Below are 17582 nucleotides of genomic sequence, written 5' to 3'. Positions count from 1 at the left end.
ATAGGCTCCAAGTATTTGGACATTTTGTCTCCAGATGGTGGCGCTGTTTTGAGAGGTCGTAGGTGTGGCTATCCTGGAGGAATCACGTCGCTGGGGGTGGGTTTAGAGAGTTCTTAAGCCTTGCCAGATCTCCAGGTGCTCTCATGCTTCCTGTGCCTGCTTGATGATGTGAGAGCTTAGCTTCTGCTGCTCCTGCTCCAGCCACCTCCAGCCTCCATGCCTTCCTGTCATGACAGACTGTAAGTCCCCTGGAACCATAAGCTCAAATAAACTTCCTTTTATAAGTTGTTTTGGTCAGTGTTTCTATCATAGCAACAGAAAAGTGACTGATACAATCCTAGTACTCCTTAATTAGTTATTATTGGCCTATACACGGCCCTCTGTTATCTTACTTCAATTCAAAAATAAAAAGCTACCAATGGAGATCCGAAAGCATTGCTGTTGTCTTGCAAGTGTTAATGAATGAAAATACTCATGCGTTGCTTTCCCCAAAGAAGTAAGCAATACCTTTGATTTTACATTTATAGTTTCCTTAATTAAAAAAATTTTTTATTTATTACTTATGTCATTTTATGTGTATGAGTGTATTGCCTGCATATATATAAGTATATCTGTGTCATGCAATGCTGATGGAGGTCAGAAGAAGCTGTCAGATTACCTTGGAATTAGAGTTACAGATGGTTAAATTAGCCACCATGTGGGTGCTGGGAATTGAACTGAGGTCCACTGCAAGAGCAGCCAGTGTTGTTGACTGCTGAGCCATCTCTCCAGCCCCAAATTTCTTTAATTTTTAAAGGATATTAGAGTTTTGTAACCATGTGCATATGCACATTAATAATCTGTCATTTGGGTTTCCTTAGTTTCGAACCTTATGGGAAGGGCTCCTACTCGTAGGGTTCTGGCACTTGCTGTGTTCACTCTATATTGTGCTTCTTCTTGGGTCATCTAAACTGTAACATGAGCTTGTAAGTTGTCATGTTCTGTTATAGCCAACACAGAATATGTGAAAGAAGATTCACCACATTTGTTTATCAAAAGATACCATGGTTATTCCTCAGTGTAGTGGATTGGTAGGATGGAATAAAGATTAAAATGTTTTGTTATTTTACTGCTGAAAATGACTGTCTATGCTTACTGATGGTATCTAAATGCACCTGCACCTCCCCCTATATATGCATGCACTTGGGTGGATCATGGAGAAGATGAATGCTCACCTCTAGGAGATAATGTCAAATTATTCCCCAGCATTGCTTCAGAATGCACTTCCATCTGCATCTTCCAAGAGATCGCACTGAGCTGCTTTTTCTCTAGCCCTTGATTATATAGATTTCTCAGATTTTTTTTTCTATCTATGAATGTAGGTGAACGGAGCACAGTTTCATGTGTTCTTTTTAGCAAACATATTTAATTATCTCCAAATGTCTATTTATTGTGGTATTTGCATTTAGTTTGCTTGAATAGTTTATAAATTCAGAGTTTTAATCCTTTGTCAGATGTCTGTTCTACAAAACTCAGTTCATCAACTTGTGGCTTGCCCTTTTTGTTTTTTTACAGGTGTCTTGTAGAAAATGGGAGCTGTGCCAGGCATGGTGGTGCATGCCTTTATCCCAGCACTCAGGAGGCAGAGGCAGGCAGGTCTCTGTGAGTTCAAGCCCAGCCTGGTGTACATAGCAAGTTCTAGGCCAGTTGGGGCTACAGGGAGACACTGTCTCAAAAAGACCAAGAAAAAAAAAGGAGTTGTTAGACTGTGGAATTCTATGAAGTTGTTTTAAAAAAATGAGTTACAAGATTATATGCACTGATGTAAAAATATTTATAGGAGAGCTAAGTAATAAATTGAGTTGAAAAATCATATGTGTAGCATGTCTTCTTCAATATTAATAAAAACACTCAAGCAACACATGTTACAAAGCTTCATGTATATATGGAAACATACAATGGAAACTAGACTATTATCTCCCAACCGTTGACAGTTGGGAGAAAGGCAGGGAAGAAATGAGAGGAAGAAAGGGTCTTTCATGTTTCCTCTGGATATTTCTGTACTCTTTCTACCATGTGAAAAGAAATATTATGTGTTGCTTGTGTAACAAAAATAGCAATGATAGAAGTACAAAGTAAGCAAAAGCAGTTGTGATTGACATGGGAATGCACAAACAGACCAGCAGAACAGAGTAGAAAGGTTAGAAACAGGTGCATGTGCACCAGAGAGTCAGTATTTGATGAAAGTGGCCTTTCAAATCAGTCACTCTTAATAAGTAGCATTGAGATAAGTGACTGGCAATTTGGTGGCAGGAGCTAAGAGAATTCAAATAACACATTCCTGCATCAAACCATCCACCAAAATCCAGCCGAAGAAAAGAACTCAATGCGAAAAGAAAGGTTATGAAATATGTTAATAGATTATGCAAGGTAATATATTTTATAATGGTGGGACTGAAATAACCATCATGAGCATCACAGATTAGATTTCCACTACTGGACAGCCGCACTAGAGAAATATTCCTATACGTGTATAAAGAAACCCATGTAAGGATGTTCAGGGAAGAATTTATAGCTAAAATCAGAAAGACATGAAATACCTATATATGGGGAGGATTGGATATAACGTCAAATACTGTGGAGCATTCGTTAGCATCAAAAGAAAGAAGTAGCTTTGTATCTAAAGAATGACATGATAACATTTTCATGGTATGCTAAGCACAGAAGATTATAAAGAAAACATATAGCAAAACTGTTTAAAAAGAAAAGCCACATACATATATATGTTTGTGTGTGTATACTAGCTGTTTTTATGCTGCTGATAAAGCACTATGATCAAAAGGAATTTAAAAAAGAAAGTTTAATTGGGCTTATGCTTCCAGAGGGTTAAGTCCATCATGGCAGCGATGCATGGCAAAAGGCAGCTGGAGCAGAAGGCTGAGCGATCAAATCTTCAAACACAAACATGAAACAGAGAGTGAACTAGAAGTGGGTGAGACTATAAATCCTCAAAGCCTACCCCAGAGACATACTTCTCCAGCAAGTCTGCACCTCCCCACAATTTCCCCAAACAACACCACCAACTGGGGACTAAGTGTTAAATATCTGAGTCTAGGGGGCCACATTTCTCAGTCAAACCAACACGGTGTTTGTACAAACCATGCATGCACACAGACACATGGGGAAGTAGCTACATCTATGTGCACAGATGTGTTCATAAAGTTCATGGATTTTATGTGTTTGGATAATGACCTGAAAGGCTTGTTGTGCCCATGGGTGCAATAGTGGCATGACAGTTATGGGAATCACTTTCTGCTTGGATTTGAGGACTGTTCCATAGGAAGTATTTCATGTTTAGTTATATAAACCTGGTCAGAGGCCCATGACTAGAGTGATCGTAGATCCTAGCTGGGATCTTATTGGTATTGTTTAGCTAAATGGTCATGTTATCAAACTACCTTCTTTAAAAAAAATTTTTTGTTTTAATTTTTACTTATTCTTTGAAAATTATATATATATGTATACAAACTACACACACACATGCACACACACACACACACACATACACACGATGATACACAGCCCTCACTACCCCCTTTATCTCCCTCTGAACTCCATGTACTATTTTCATAGCATTACTTATTTATTTATTTTGGTTTTTGGAGACAGGGTCTCCATCTGGCCTGGAACTCTTCATATGGACCAAGCTGGCTTCCATCTCACAGAGGTGTGCCTGCCTCTGCTTCCATAGTACTAAGATTATAGGTGTGTACTGTCACACCCAGGTATTTATGAATTTATTTTAATCCACTGAACCCAGGAAGTGCTGTCCATATGCACATGGGCATGGGGGTCATCCACTGAGGCATGGCAAACCTACCAGTGGACACACTTCTAAAGAAAAGTGACCCTCCCACCCCCAGATGACAACAACTGGTAATACCTTCTCAACTAGAGGTGGGGCTTCAGGAGCCCCTCCCCAGCAAATGCTGGAAATTTTAACTGGCTTGATCTTGCACAGACCTTATACAGGTAACCTCAGCTGTTGTGAGTTCATGACTGCAATGGCCCTCTCATGTACAGAGGACAGCATTTCTGAGCACTCCTCCCCATCCTGTCATCTTACATTCTTTCTGCCCCCTCTTCTGTGATGATTCCTGAGCCTTGGGTGGGGTGGGGTTGATATAGATGGTTTGTCTAAAGCTGAGTATTCACAGTCTCTTATTTACAACAGTTATGAGTTTCTGCATTAACCACTACCCACTGCAATGGGAAGTGTCTCTGACCAAAGTTGAGAGCAGCACTAATCTGCAAACTCCATGATTTCATTTTTCTTTACAACGAAATAATAATATTTATGTTTATTCCCATAGATCTGTGCTGCTCTCAACCTAAATCAGAGATTCTTTATGTAGTTGGCAGTGGTTACTGCAGAGGCCCAGTGTGCTGAGACAAAGTGGCTGCTGAGTGCTTAGCGATAGATAGGCCATCTATACCAACCTCCCCCATCCAAGGCTCGAGGATTACAGTGGAAGAATGGGAGAAAACAAAAGTGTAAGAGTTGGAGGATGAGTGCTGTGTGAAATACTGTCTTCCGGACATGACGTCACTATGCACTCATGAACTCACAACAGACTGCCTGCATAAGATCAAGGTAGTAAAAATTCCAGCATGGATGGATGAGGGGTTTCCAAGGCCTACCTCCAGTTGGCATTAGATGGCTGCTGAGGGAGGGAGAGTACTTTTCTTTGATGATTTGGCTGCTGGTGGGTTTCCCATGCTCCAGTGGATGGCCACAGCCATATGTACTTGGTCAGGAGTAATCGGACTCAGGGTTCAATACTACTACTGCTACTACTACTACTATTACTACTACTATAACTACTGGCAATAATAATAATAATAATAATAATACATGAAGTCAGAAGGGAGGCTGGTTGGTGGGTTCCAAGGAGAGTTGGAGGGAGGTAGTGGAAGATAGATAAGATCAAAATAAAATGTGTTACATATATGATATTTTCAAAGAATGAATAAAAATACTACCTTTAAAAAAAGAACTACCTGGTTTGCAACCTATTGCTCTTCTTTTTCTAAAGGGAAGTAATCTTCTGCCATTTTTGATGGTTTTTATGGAAATGTCAAGCACAGTACATACTCCCTTGCATGGGAATCGGTAAAGATGTGACCAAAGAAGGTCCGGACACTGTCCTTCCACAGGGCTTGTATGTGGACATGCTGGGGGAAGAAAGCGGTCTCTTCTTTCTAGGGGCATTGCCCATATGACTAGGCTGCAGCTGTCAGACACTGTACCCTCAATCCTTGTTTTCTGGCACTGGGAAGAAAGGCATGGAGAGAGGGAAAGGGAGGGAGAGAGTAGGGGAGGGGAAAGGAGAGGGGGCCACCACTTGAGTCTTTATGTCTAGTCATATATTGACTGGTCATGATCTAAGACCAATCTCATCCCTAGATTATCTTCTATAACCAATAAATTAACTTCTCTTAATCTGATTTAGTTTCTGTTACTTGTGAGTGAAAGTCTTGATGAACCTAGGTACTTCCCTTTAGACTATATGCATTTGTGCCCTCACACCCACAAAAAGCATGTGTTTATGTTTTACCCCCACAAAATGTCACACTTTCATGTTCTTCAGCATTGTTTTGCCCCACTAGACTTGAGGGACATAATCATTGTTAAAAGTAGGGCTCATTTCTGCTGTGCAGTACTTGCTCAATAAATTTCTATTTAAGATGAATAGTATGTTAGGGAAAATCAAATCCTGTGTAAGCCTTGGCTACAGAGTTCTTCAGGAACAAGAGGACCGGGAAAGTTTCTAAGCATGTAAGGGAGAAATAAATTACGAAGGACTTTTTATGCTGTCAATTGTAGTATAGGTTTAGCGCCTATACTGTTAACTAACATGTTGGACTAAACTCTTGTAAAATTGCACATAGTTATAGAGACTTTTCAAAGATCAAAAATTCATTAAAAAACAGCCATAACCTCCCTGACTCTGGCCAGGTGGAGAAACTAGTTTCAGCAGGGAGCACGTGAGTCCAAGATGACACATGTGATTCTCAGGAGGCCTGCTTTCTCCATTTTTGTGCATGTCCAGCTGTCTGGCAGTCTTTCACTTGAGCTCATAATGAGAATGGGTGAGAGGGTGTCTTAGACTTGGTCCAAATCCATATGAAAAGCTCAAAGCCTGTTGTTAGGGGCTATCAGCTTCTCCATCTTACCCAGTAGAAGACAGCTTTATAAACATCACCTACAATACTCTTTCACCAACAGAACCAACATCAAAAGTTCAATTGTCATAAAATCTACTAAGTTCTTTGACGATGTTCCTCCTTATGGGACACATCTGCTTATTTTATTGACATTAGATGCACGTTACAAATCCACTCCACACATGGATGGAAAGTATTAGTGGGAACATTGAGTGCAGCTGTCCTTTCAGTCTGATGTTGTTTGAAACTCTGCCTTGTATACTTTTTCATGCTTTAACTAAAAGTGATTTCTTATGCCTGGTTACAAAGTATAAACAATTCTATTATCCTAGTGGCCCTGACTGTGGACATCAGAAGACCTAAGCTTTGTTTTCTATTTTGGATGTTTCTTGCAACTACACTCTCTCACCTGGTCCTGCTTCCCTAATTCAGTTCACTTCAAAGAAGGTTTCTGGTTATCTTATCCTTTCAGCATAATAAAACCCAATAACAAGGACTTGCAACAAGCAATGCTGTTGGCCCTGTGGACAGAATCTGGCTGGCTCACTTTGGAAAGTAACATTGCCTTCTTCTATCATGTTAACTGTGGATGATGAAAGAGCTCACAAAGTTTGCCGCTCTATGGGAACGATGCCACACGCCTTGGCTGTGTGAAATCTGGCATCTTCCAGGATGGCACTGGAGATCAGTGTCTGCTTGCTTCCCCCATGAAAAAGGAACAGCTCCATTGCCTAGGGGACCTGCTTCTCTCTCTCTCTCTCAATGTGACATCACTCCTGGAGAAGCTCATCCAATTTAATGATATCATTCTAGAAAGCTGGATAAGTAACGTAATTGAGTCTGACATAATTCTTTTTGTTTTATGTTTTCTCTGACTCTTTTTTGTTATAGGCTGAATTGTAATAAAGCCAGACTACTTTACTCTCTACAGAATGCTTTATTATGTACCTATTTTGATAACTTTTAGTTTATGTGTGTATGGGGGGCGGTTTCTGGGTCTACTTAATTATCATCAATTTATTTTTAGTCATTCTTCCAAAAAATTAGCTACTTCTCCCAGTCAAACTGTGTCAAGAACCCTGAAAAATATGGAAGTAACCAAAATTCATTAGACGATTTCATTCAGTGTGACCTATCACATGAATGTGACCACAGCATATTGTTCTCTCTTCTCATGCAGTGAAACATATGCATCATTTAAACCATTATGAATTTGGTGAATCTATATTTTATGTAGCATAAGATCTACAGCCATGTAAATTTCAATCTGAGTGTTCTCTAAACTGAATATTCATAAGCATATGCAAATTATTGCATTATTCTAAGATACATTTGTCCTATATGCTGTAGACATCCTGTGTAGTCTTTGGAGAATAAATGAAGACTTAACAAATAACCTTTTAAGTCAATCAACTGCAACTAGGATCTATTTCATCGGAAGCCACATGGCATTCATCCTCTTCTCTTTTCCCCTCGATTATGTAATTCTAAACTGCTCTTTGACTTCACTACTCTCCTGACAGTGATCGAGTTTAGACTGTAGTTTTATTTATGGCTTACTGTTAAATAATGAGGCATAGAACAGAAACCACCAAAGGTACACATAATGTAGATTTAGCTTCCTTTAAAAAATTATTTATTATTATCATTGTATATGTTTGTGTCTGTGCATGATGTGTGTGTGGGGGGTGCATGAGTGCCATAATATCCGTGTGGAAGTCAGAGGACAGCTTTGTGGAGGTGGTTCTTGTTTACCACCTTTATGTGGGTTCTGGGAATTGAACTTATGTGGTGAGGGTTGTACGGCAAGTACCTTTGCCCAATAAATCATCTCGCTAGCCCTTACTTCTACTTTGGTCACTACTTAAGTTTAGAGATGATCGGGGCCTTTAAACCAGAATGGATTTCATCATTTTCTTGCCTGGGTCTCTATGGTTCAAGTGACTCTAACAAAGAAATGAAATTAATCAACTAACTGGCGGTAGTGTTTAGTTGTTTATGAACAATCTTAGTAATTTTGGAAAGAAAACAATTAAGATCTGAAGCTGGGCTGGAGAGATGGTTCAAAGGTGAACAGAACTGGCTGCTGTTACAGAGGTTCCCAGCATCCACATGACAACTAACGGCCACCCCTAACTCCAGTTCCAGAGGATCCAACACCGTTTTCTGCCCTTTCGGGGCAATCCACAACACAGATGTACTTACATATTGATGGAGGAAAAACATTCATACACTTCAAAAATAAATTTTAAAAAATAAATTTTAAAAAAGATCTAAAGCTGCTGTGTAGTCTTTGCAACAAAATGCTTCATCAAAACCCAACGCATCCCTGTAGTCCTCTTGGCACAAGACTCTGGTGATGTGACATGGGGACTGCTCCTAAAGGGCACAGAAGTACCCTTGCATAGTCACTGTTGACTCAGGAATTTTAATGGTGCTACACAGGAAGTGTCTCTGAATGCCCATTGACAGAACAAGGACATTTAATGGTGCTGCGCAGGAAGAACCTCTCCAAAGTAACTGCTGAGATAATGTCAAAGCATTGCACGATGGGAGAGCTTTTCAGCTTGGTGCCAGGCAGAAGATAACTCTACTGCCAAGAAGAGTCTGAAAATGGTCTTCCTGCTGCCAGAGTATGCTTAGGATGCTTTGATATGCAAAGAAAGCGCTGGTGGTGCCTAAAGGAATATAGAAAGAAGGGAGCCCTCCTGAAGAGAGAGAGGAGGTGCAGGGCCAAGTCGTTTCTGACCCTTACTAGTAAAGTGAGGAGCCAGCAGTTTGGTGACTAGAACAAACATTGCTAGAAAGGTTCAATGTGAAATGGACTTTAAACTTTTGCACATTGGAAGCCTATGAACATATGGGTATGGGTCTTGAAATCAGGAACAGACAGCCTGGTCTGAAGGACATTATCAGCAAGCCAAAGAAGCTCTAAGAAACAGTGACAAAAAAAGAGAAGGGCCAAAATGAAGCCAGCAAATGCCCGTTCTTTTCCACACAGGTTAAGGGACTTTCTTTATCAAGAAAGGCATAAAGATGGAACACTGCATCCCACTAAACGATATTTATGTACTGAATATAGCCTATTGGTAACTGGTAATAAATCTATACTATCATTCTTTTATTGCAGAGTAAGTTTAATGCCTCAAGAAACTCTTTGATGGTCTTCAAAAAGCTCTGAGTTAAAAATTCTGTTAAGATATTGGAAGAAATTGGAATAGCCTATATATTTAACTGTTACAATCAACACTTTTGACAATTACATTTAACATTCTGTTTTCAGTCAATGAATCCAGACAGACTGCCTTCTCCATGCTTTGGAAGATAAATTCATCATGAAGAGAAACACAGAGAAAAACAATGGCTCAAATGTTTGATCCTCCTCAGATCCTGGAGGGTGTCTAGATTTTCCTTTCCTGATGCTAATGAATAACAGTCAAGATGACCCATCTCAAGTAAATCCTACCATATACTCACTTGATAAGATGGAGGGTCTGTAGTTAGTCTCTGTGAATCAATACATCTTAAGTGGTATAGAATGTTTGTACCAGGAATTCTGACCATAGATCCAACAAGAGACTCTATAAAAGAATGAGTCCAAATTCTCTGCAAGTCCTGGATTCCAAATAATTCTTTTTGCTGTTGTTGTTACTACAGATTTTCTATTTTCCCTGTACTTTTCCTCTAATAAACTATGTGACTGTCATGTCTCTATTTTTGGTTCTCTCTCACATTGGGAATTTATGTCTATGATAGAGCAAATAACGACATTTACTTTATTGATTGATGTATCCCAAACACCCAACAGCGAGGCCCCTTAAAGAGTAACTTCTAATGTACACTTATGGAAGGTTTTGAATGAACAGTTATCTTTCCCTACGTTTCACATTCTCTCAGCCTTGTCTGTTCAGTTACTACATTCCTATTGACCAAAGCCTAATGCACACCTTTTCATCTTTTACTTTTCTATTACATTCCTGTAAGAACTCTATAGACTCTTAGGTTTCTATGTTATCGGCTATTACTTATTTCCATTCATTTCCATCTCCTGTATCATCTCATTCTATTAGTCTTCCTGCCTAGAACCCTATATAATGCCTTCTGTTATATCATCTCTACATGTTATGATGTGGTCTACCCCAGTGAAGCACTTAGCATCATTTCTGTTGCCAGTTCAGGTAGACTAATGGAGATTTCACAAGGACTGTGCTAGGAAGGGTTCTAGGGCCATTCTGAAGACATTCTGTATGTGAACAGGAATGCCTACCATGGAACAGCCAACTACGTCATGTCATCCCTTATCTCACCCCTCAGTCGATCGTATAGTTAATGCACAGATCCAAATTTTGAGTTACTTCCTCTTCAATATCTTTATTCTAACAGCTTCCCGCCAATTTTCCTTAAGGTAATTTTGTCTTGCATTCTTGCCTTTCTCCCTTACACTCAGTCATGCTCCTTTTTGTTATCAAATCACAGCTTTAATTTAAAGTCTAGACTGACCAGGTAATGAACCCTGCAGTCTCAGATGCTTAATCATTAATGCATTTCTTAGGGAGATCCCTTGTTCTAATCAATGGACCTGCTTGTTTTCCCTGAATGCTTTGCTCAGCTCTAAGACTCCTTGCACATGCTGTATGCTCTATTGGGAATGTCTTCTCTCTTTTCCCCTAACAAATGCTTCCCCTAATCTCTTTGAAAAATAAAGAACTGGACAGGATAGATGACCCTTCCTTGGTACTCTTGTGTTCAGTCTTTATTATTATTTTTTGCGTGTCTGTGTATACAAATACAAGCATGTATTATTATACCAGTTGAAGCTGATCTATACATAACGTGCATCTATATTCTTCCAAGAACTAGGGTCAGGGATTAGCATACAGAAAGGAGAGTCCACACTGAAGACACGCTAAGCCAGAATGTTATGAGCATGCCAACATACTGGGTAATAGAGCTCAATGTATCAGTTTGTTGGAGGCGACAGGGCTGGCGGTGGCCCAACTTCAGGGTCAGATGCCTGGAAGCTGTGATGGTTGTGAGTTAAAACAGGTTTGTATCCATCAACCTCCAATTCTTGGACACACTCAAGGAAGGCTGATTTGATAAGAATTGTGGGAAATATCCCACTGCAAATAATTGGAGCTCAGGTGTCTGAAAAAGCTTAAGCGTTTAAAACGTTCACTACTTTCTCAAATCCCATCCAAACTCTTTTCAAATCTGCCAAAGGTACTTATCCTCTTCATGCACTTAAGTACAGAGCTACTTTGCTGCTGTAAATGGGGGCAGCTGCAGAGTTCAAGATGACAAAGCCCAGGTTGACCATAATTTCAGAATCTGAAAACTGGAAGTATTTTGTGACTGTTCACCTCAAAAAAAGGCTCTCTAAATCTTATCTAAACTGTCCTCATCCACTGGAGACACTCTTTCCAACCCCACCAAGAAAGCTGTTATGGATACGAGCCCTTAAGTAGTCAGTCAAGATGTTCAGAGCACCTACAACAGGACAGCCAAAGTTCAAGGTCAGGGAATTGTTTGGTAGTAAGTTCCTAGGGAGATTGAGTGTAACAGTAGAAACAGCCTTATATTTAGATAACTTCACTTCATTGCTATAAATAAAACATGAGAGTATAAATGAAAAGTGGTAAAAACACGCAAAGGTGCATTTGGCTTAGCATGAAGGATTCAGACGGGTTTCCTGGCAGAGGTGCTATTGAGTCTGGGTATTTACATTTAAGTAGGAGTTCACTGGGTGAAGAGGGCAGCAGAATCAGGGAAAATGTAGCATGTGCTTTCACTGGAGAAAGACGAAGGGAATTAAGACAAGATCTATTTTTTCTAAATCTTACAGCATTATTGATGAGAGGAGATGTATCTAGAAATAAACAAATGCAGACGAAAGTGATTTGGATAAAGTCTTTGATGTTCAGAGACAGAAGCAGGGGCAAAGGTAGAAATTGGGTAAGGATGTATCTACTATTATGGCAAGGAAACCTTCAAACAAAGGCAGCATTTTGTTGTGGGAAGTTTTTAGGGTAGTGTTAAGTCTGGGAATGGAACTGAGAAACTCAGGAGAGCGGCTGACATTGAAATGTAGGCACCTGAGGTGGTAACTCAGTCAGCGAAATGTTTGCTTCCTAAACATGAGAGCCCTGAGTTCAACCCTCAGCACCCATGCAAGAAGTCAAATGTGGTGGATCATACTTGTAACGCCAGTGTTGGGGAGGCAGAGGCAGTCAGATCCCTGGGATTCACTGACCAGCCAGCCTAACCTAATTGGGAAGCTTTAGCCAACTGGGAAACCCTGTCTCAAAACCAAGATGGATGGCTGCTAAGGGAGCACACTAGTAAGGACACTAGTGGGTGACCTATGGCCTGCCAGCACACACGTACCCCACATGAGTAAAATTTAAAAAATAAAATAAAGAAGTTTGCAGAATGACTACAAAACTACAGAACTTTTTTTTTTTTTTTGTCTTTTTGAGACAGGGTCTCCCTGTAGCCCCAGCTGGCCTGGAAATCACTATGTAGTCCAGGCTGGCCTTGAACTCACAGAGATCTGCCTGCCTCTGCCTCCCAAGTGCTGGGACTAAAGGCATATGCCACCAAGCCCTCCTTGAGAACCATTTCTAAGGGGATGTTGGGTAGACGGGTTGGTAATCTTGACTGAAGTAAAGGATTGGATTTTCTCATGTAAACACCGGACAGCCATTTGTTTTTGAGCAGGACTGGGATTGAAGAAGTTATTTGGGAATTAGTTCTTTCATCTGGGTAAGAAAGAACACGGTGCACCAAGATCAGGAAAAGAATGACTACAAGACATTTGCAGTGCATAAGTAACAGGACTGCAAACAGCTCCTATTTCTCTTTAGATGCATTTTAATGAGGGGAGAGAGCCTCTTTGTTAATTCCTGCAGATGGTCCTTCAATTTAGTAAACTGCAGTAATTCAGTTACCAAAACAAGGACTCCCAAAGTGCTCCTGCATATATGAGTGACCGGCACACGTTTATTCATCAGTGCTGTATTTTAGGTGTGGTCACAGTGTGAACGAGCTCTGAAAGCCCATGTGCTGGGAACTTGGTCCCCAGTGTATCAGTGTTGAGGTGATGCATCATGAAAAGTGAGGCAGCCCTGGGAGCACCATGCCCTGAGATCAGATTAATGCTGGTCTCTTGAGTTAGTTCTCACAGAGTAGTTGTTATAAATGGAGGCCACTCAATGTGCTCCTTCATTTTGTATGTGGCCAAGCCCTTGTCTGCTTCTCCATCATATTGTGATGCAGATGTTTATATATGAGAGGTCACTTGCTAGGGTGTCAGCTCCATACGCTTGAACCTCCAGAACTATGAGCTAGATAAACCTCTAATTTTATAAGGTACCCAGTCTCAGGCATTTTGTAGTGGTAACTGAAAGATACGTAATATGATTATTAGTAGTGTCAGTGACTGTATACAGGTTTCGTAAGAAGTTAACCTCATTAATCAGAGCAGTTTTTAGTACAGAGCAATCTGTCTCTTACTGAACTTGGCATACAGTTTGGACTGAGGTTCTGGATGGCATGTTAAAAAGCTCCTACTCAGCAACTGATTCTTAGCTCTGTTCCTAAGTATGGCAGAAACTGTGGAAGATTCCTAAAATGAACTTTTCTCATGAGCTCAACCTACACCTGAAATGACTTTTGAGCAAGACCAACCAGCGCTGGTTCATGCTTTGAAATATGCAGAACGAGTGTGGAAGGCTGAACAGCCACCATTCCCTTTGCTGTCTGTGACTGCCAGCCCTTGTCATAGTTCTTAAGGCTGCTGTGGGACCCAGCTGCTCCCTGCTCCCCTTCTACCAACACACAGCTCTCGGCTCTTTGCTTACACCTTTCAGATTTCTTGGTTGCTTGGTGAAAGCCTAACCATCCTGGTTAGCATCGCCATTTCTTCCTATTTCTCGGACTTAAAGACAGCGAGGAACAATGTGGACAAGAACTTTAAACTCTGTTGCTGCCCTTTTTTGGCACTTCCAACAAGTTAATTGTCTGTTTGCCTTCCTGTAATTACTTTAATTACATGCCATTAGTAGCCACTAATAAATGTAAGGGTGTTTGATTTTCACAAGCCTTATGTTCACAACCCATCTGTAGAACTCCATCATGGTCTTCACATGTGGTCAAAATGGAGAGTGCCGCAAATAAGTACATTCACATTTAACCTTTGGGGCTAAAGTGAAAATGAAAGATAATTCATGAATGGGGTAATTGTTTTCCCCTGCATCTGACACTGACCAGCATTCTCTCTATAGCAGCTACATATATGTACACTGTGTGCTCATTTAGAAGACAGCAAAAGTTAAAAGGGGTTGAGAAATAAAAGCCACCTAATTGCTGCTATTATCTCAACTCAAGGAGAGAATTGCTGGGTGATATTATTAGGATCGAAAAACCATTGAAGATTTTATTGATGGAACACTTTTGCTCTAACTTCAAGCCACAGAAAATGAAGGTCATAATTTCAGTTTTATGAGCACCTGATTGGGCATTTACATGGAGAGAGCTGAAGCCTGAGGAAGGAGACAGCAATATTCTCCCTGATGTAGTTTTCTAGATCATATCCCAGTATCTGGTACAGTATAGTTTATCCGGAATTGTCTTTTGGTGAACTTTCCCAGTGAAACCAACTATGAGCCCGAGAAAATGAATTATAGAGGAAATGGCTTGTCACTGTCACTCATCAGAAAACGTAACAGAAAGATAAATAAATAAAAAGGCTTGGGCATAACCACAAATTCTGTGGCTTTTGAGAATTCTAGTAGGATATTATTACTTATTAAAACATGGAATACAGGGATATGGGCCCTGGTAGGATGCCCATGCTCCAGTGAATGGATAGCCCTGTTCCCATGCACTTGGGAGAAGCACTAATTGGATTTGAGATCCCCCTTGCCAAAAAATAGAACATGAGGGGGCTATGAGGAGGGTCTGAGAGGAAGTGGGGGAGAGTGAATATGATCAAAACACATTGTATACAAGTATGAATTCCCAAAGAATAAATAAAAATATATTTAAAAAGGAATAAATACTCCGTTTGTTTCTAATTAGAGAAATAGGCTTTTCTCTAAATACAAAGTGATGATTTTAATCCCTAATGACCGAATTTTGTGCTGAGTCTTCTCCTTGAGGTGAAACTGGATCATTCCAGGTCATTCTAACTCTTTCCTTGCTGTGGGCTCATTGATTGACAGCTGGCCAGAGCTGGGGCACTGAGGCTCTGTGTCATTTCACTAGGTGAGCGCATTGTAAGGTTTCCATTGTGGGCATTTGAGGGGCAGCTGGCCAGAGCTGGGCACTGAGGCTCCGTGTCGTTTCACAAGGTGAGGGCATTGTAAGGTTTCCCAGGTAAAGCTGGGAATCCAGGGTCAACAGCATGCTCTACCCAGGCTATTACCACACAGCTAATAAAATAATTTGCAAGTAGTTTCTGGTATGAGTTCATGTGGTATTTTGAAAAAGTCATTAGTTTCCAAGGAAAAACAAAACCAAATATTACCTAATTATACCTAGGAAAAAGATATACTTTATAAAATTTGGAAATACCTAGTTTGTGAATTAGCCAATGAGCTTTGTTTAAATAAATTACTATTTTGATAAAAACTACACATGTATTTCATATTATGAAACGGCACGATTCTTCAGTATTCTTTCTGTATTATTAATCTTCAGTCGCACAATGTGATTCTTTTCCATATCTATTGGTCATTTTTTCTTTTTCAAATATCAACACACTCTTGGATGAAAGATAAATTTGTACTTAAAGATACAACCTGCTCAGACCCTCTGAGGAAAGTACGGCTAAGAAAGGGAATGGACCAGAGCCAGGAAATCCTCTAAGAAATGGAACAAAGGTAGTGTTTGGCCAGGGGGCACCAGAGTTCATGGGAGAAAAACATTGTCTGAATTAAATCTCACAGCGTGCTATAAGCACGATAGCTCTAGTATAAACCCAGGCTTCCTCACCCCCGTTATGAATGTTTATGTCTAAAATGATTTCAGGATTTTATCAGATGAAGCAGGAGCACAAAGATGGTTGTAACCTGGGGCAGAAATGGTAGGAGAAGCAGCACATACATCTAAGCTGTTGCTAAGTTCCACTATTGATTGTGTATAACTGAACTTGAAAATAATATATATTAAATTCAAACACATAAGTACGTCTGTCTCCCCTTATAAACAACAGCTTAAGTTCTCAAACTGTGAAAGTCATTTGAGTTCTCTGTAAATAAAACCTCTAAATTGTTAAGATAAAGCCATTTCTAACCAGCTATTAAATTTCTTTAGAAAAATTATTACTTATTTATTTCTAAATTATGTGTACATGTGTGTGTCTGTGTGTGGGTATGTGCACCCGAGTAGAAGTCAGAGGAATTGGATCCCCCAGGAGCTGGGGTTACAGGTGGTTGTTAGCTGTCCTACCTGGTTGCTGGGAACTGAACTTGCGTCTTCTGGACTTAGTGTATGGGGACCTTTCAGCTAGTATTTAGTTGCCTACATAAACATATACCCTGCCAGCAAAGAAGTGATTAATAGCATACAAAAATGAAAGCCGGATACACTAATAAGACTCCACAGTCAGAATATCTGCCTTTGAATACTCTTCAGAATGTTCTTTAACAGGCTGAGCTGTTCCAGGCCTTACTTCTCTCACCTGAAAAGTGGGACCAATATTTCATAGGACTGCCATGAAACATTAGTGTGATTAGCCATGTAAATGAGTTAGCACAATGCTTAGCACACACACACAGCTCAAATACATTGGTGTTGAACAAGATTACGAATTCATCACACTGCAGTTAGGGTAAAATGAGTTTCCTCATTTATTGGACAAACACTAATTGAGTATGTACTACCTGCTTGCCACTTGTATTAGCCAGTTTAGGCTTTGTTAAGCAAGTCACAAGTTGACCCCTGAACCTCAGTAACTGAATACCACCGAAGACTGTTTCTTGATTATGCATCATGTCCAATAAGAGACCAATTGGCAGAGATTCTACTCCACATAGTGGTTCATGGATCCAACATGACGAGAACGCTCCCATCCTGAAGCTATCTCACCCAGAACACATGCCTACTAGATGCGTGCCATGAAATCATACCAGAAAATTACAAAAACTATACCAGAACTATCATCTCTGCACAAAAGGGACACACATCACTTTCATTCTGAGACCACTGTCTATAATCACCATTGTGCCCTACGTAATTACGAAAGAGTTCAGGAATATAAGGGACAGATGAACCACTTGCTGAACACTATTCTCCTGGCATCCATATTCTGCTAAAACCAAGGAAACAAAAATGACTAGAGCCTATTTTCCTTTTCCATGTAGCAACAGGCT

This window comes from Nannospalax galili, unplaced genomic scaffold (assembly GCF_000622305.1).
Source record: "Nannospalax galili isolate Female #2095 unplaced genomic scaffold, S.galili_v1.0 scaffold891, whole genome shotgun sequence".
NCBI classification, from domain to species: domain Eukaryota; kingdom Metazoa; phylum Chordata; class Mammalia; order Rodentia; family Spalacidae; genus Nannospalax; species Nannospalax galili.
The sequence above is the reverse complement of the archived record's forward strand: the minus strand, read 5'-3'. Positions refer to the sequence as shown.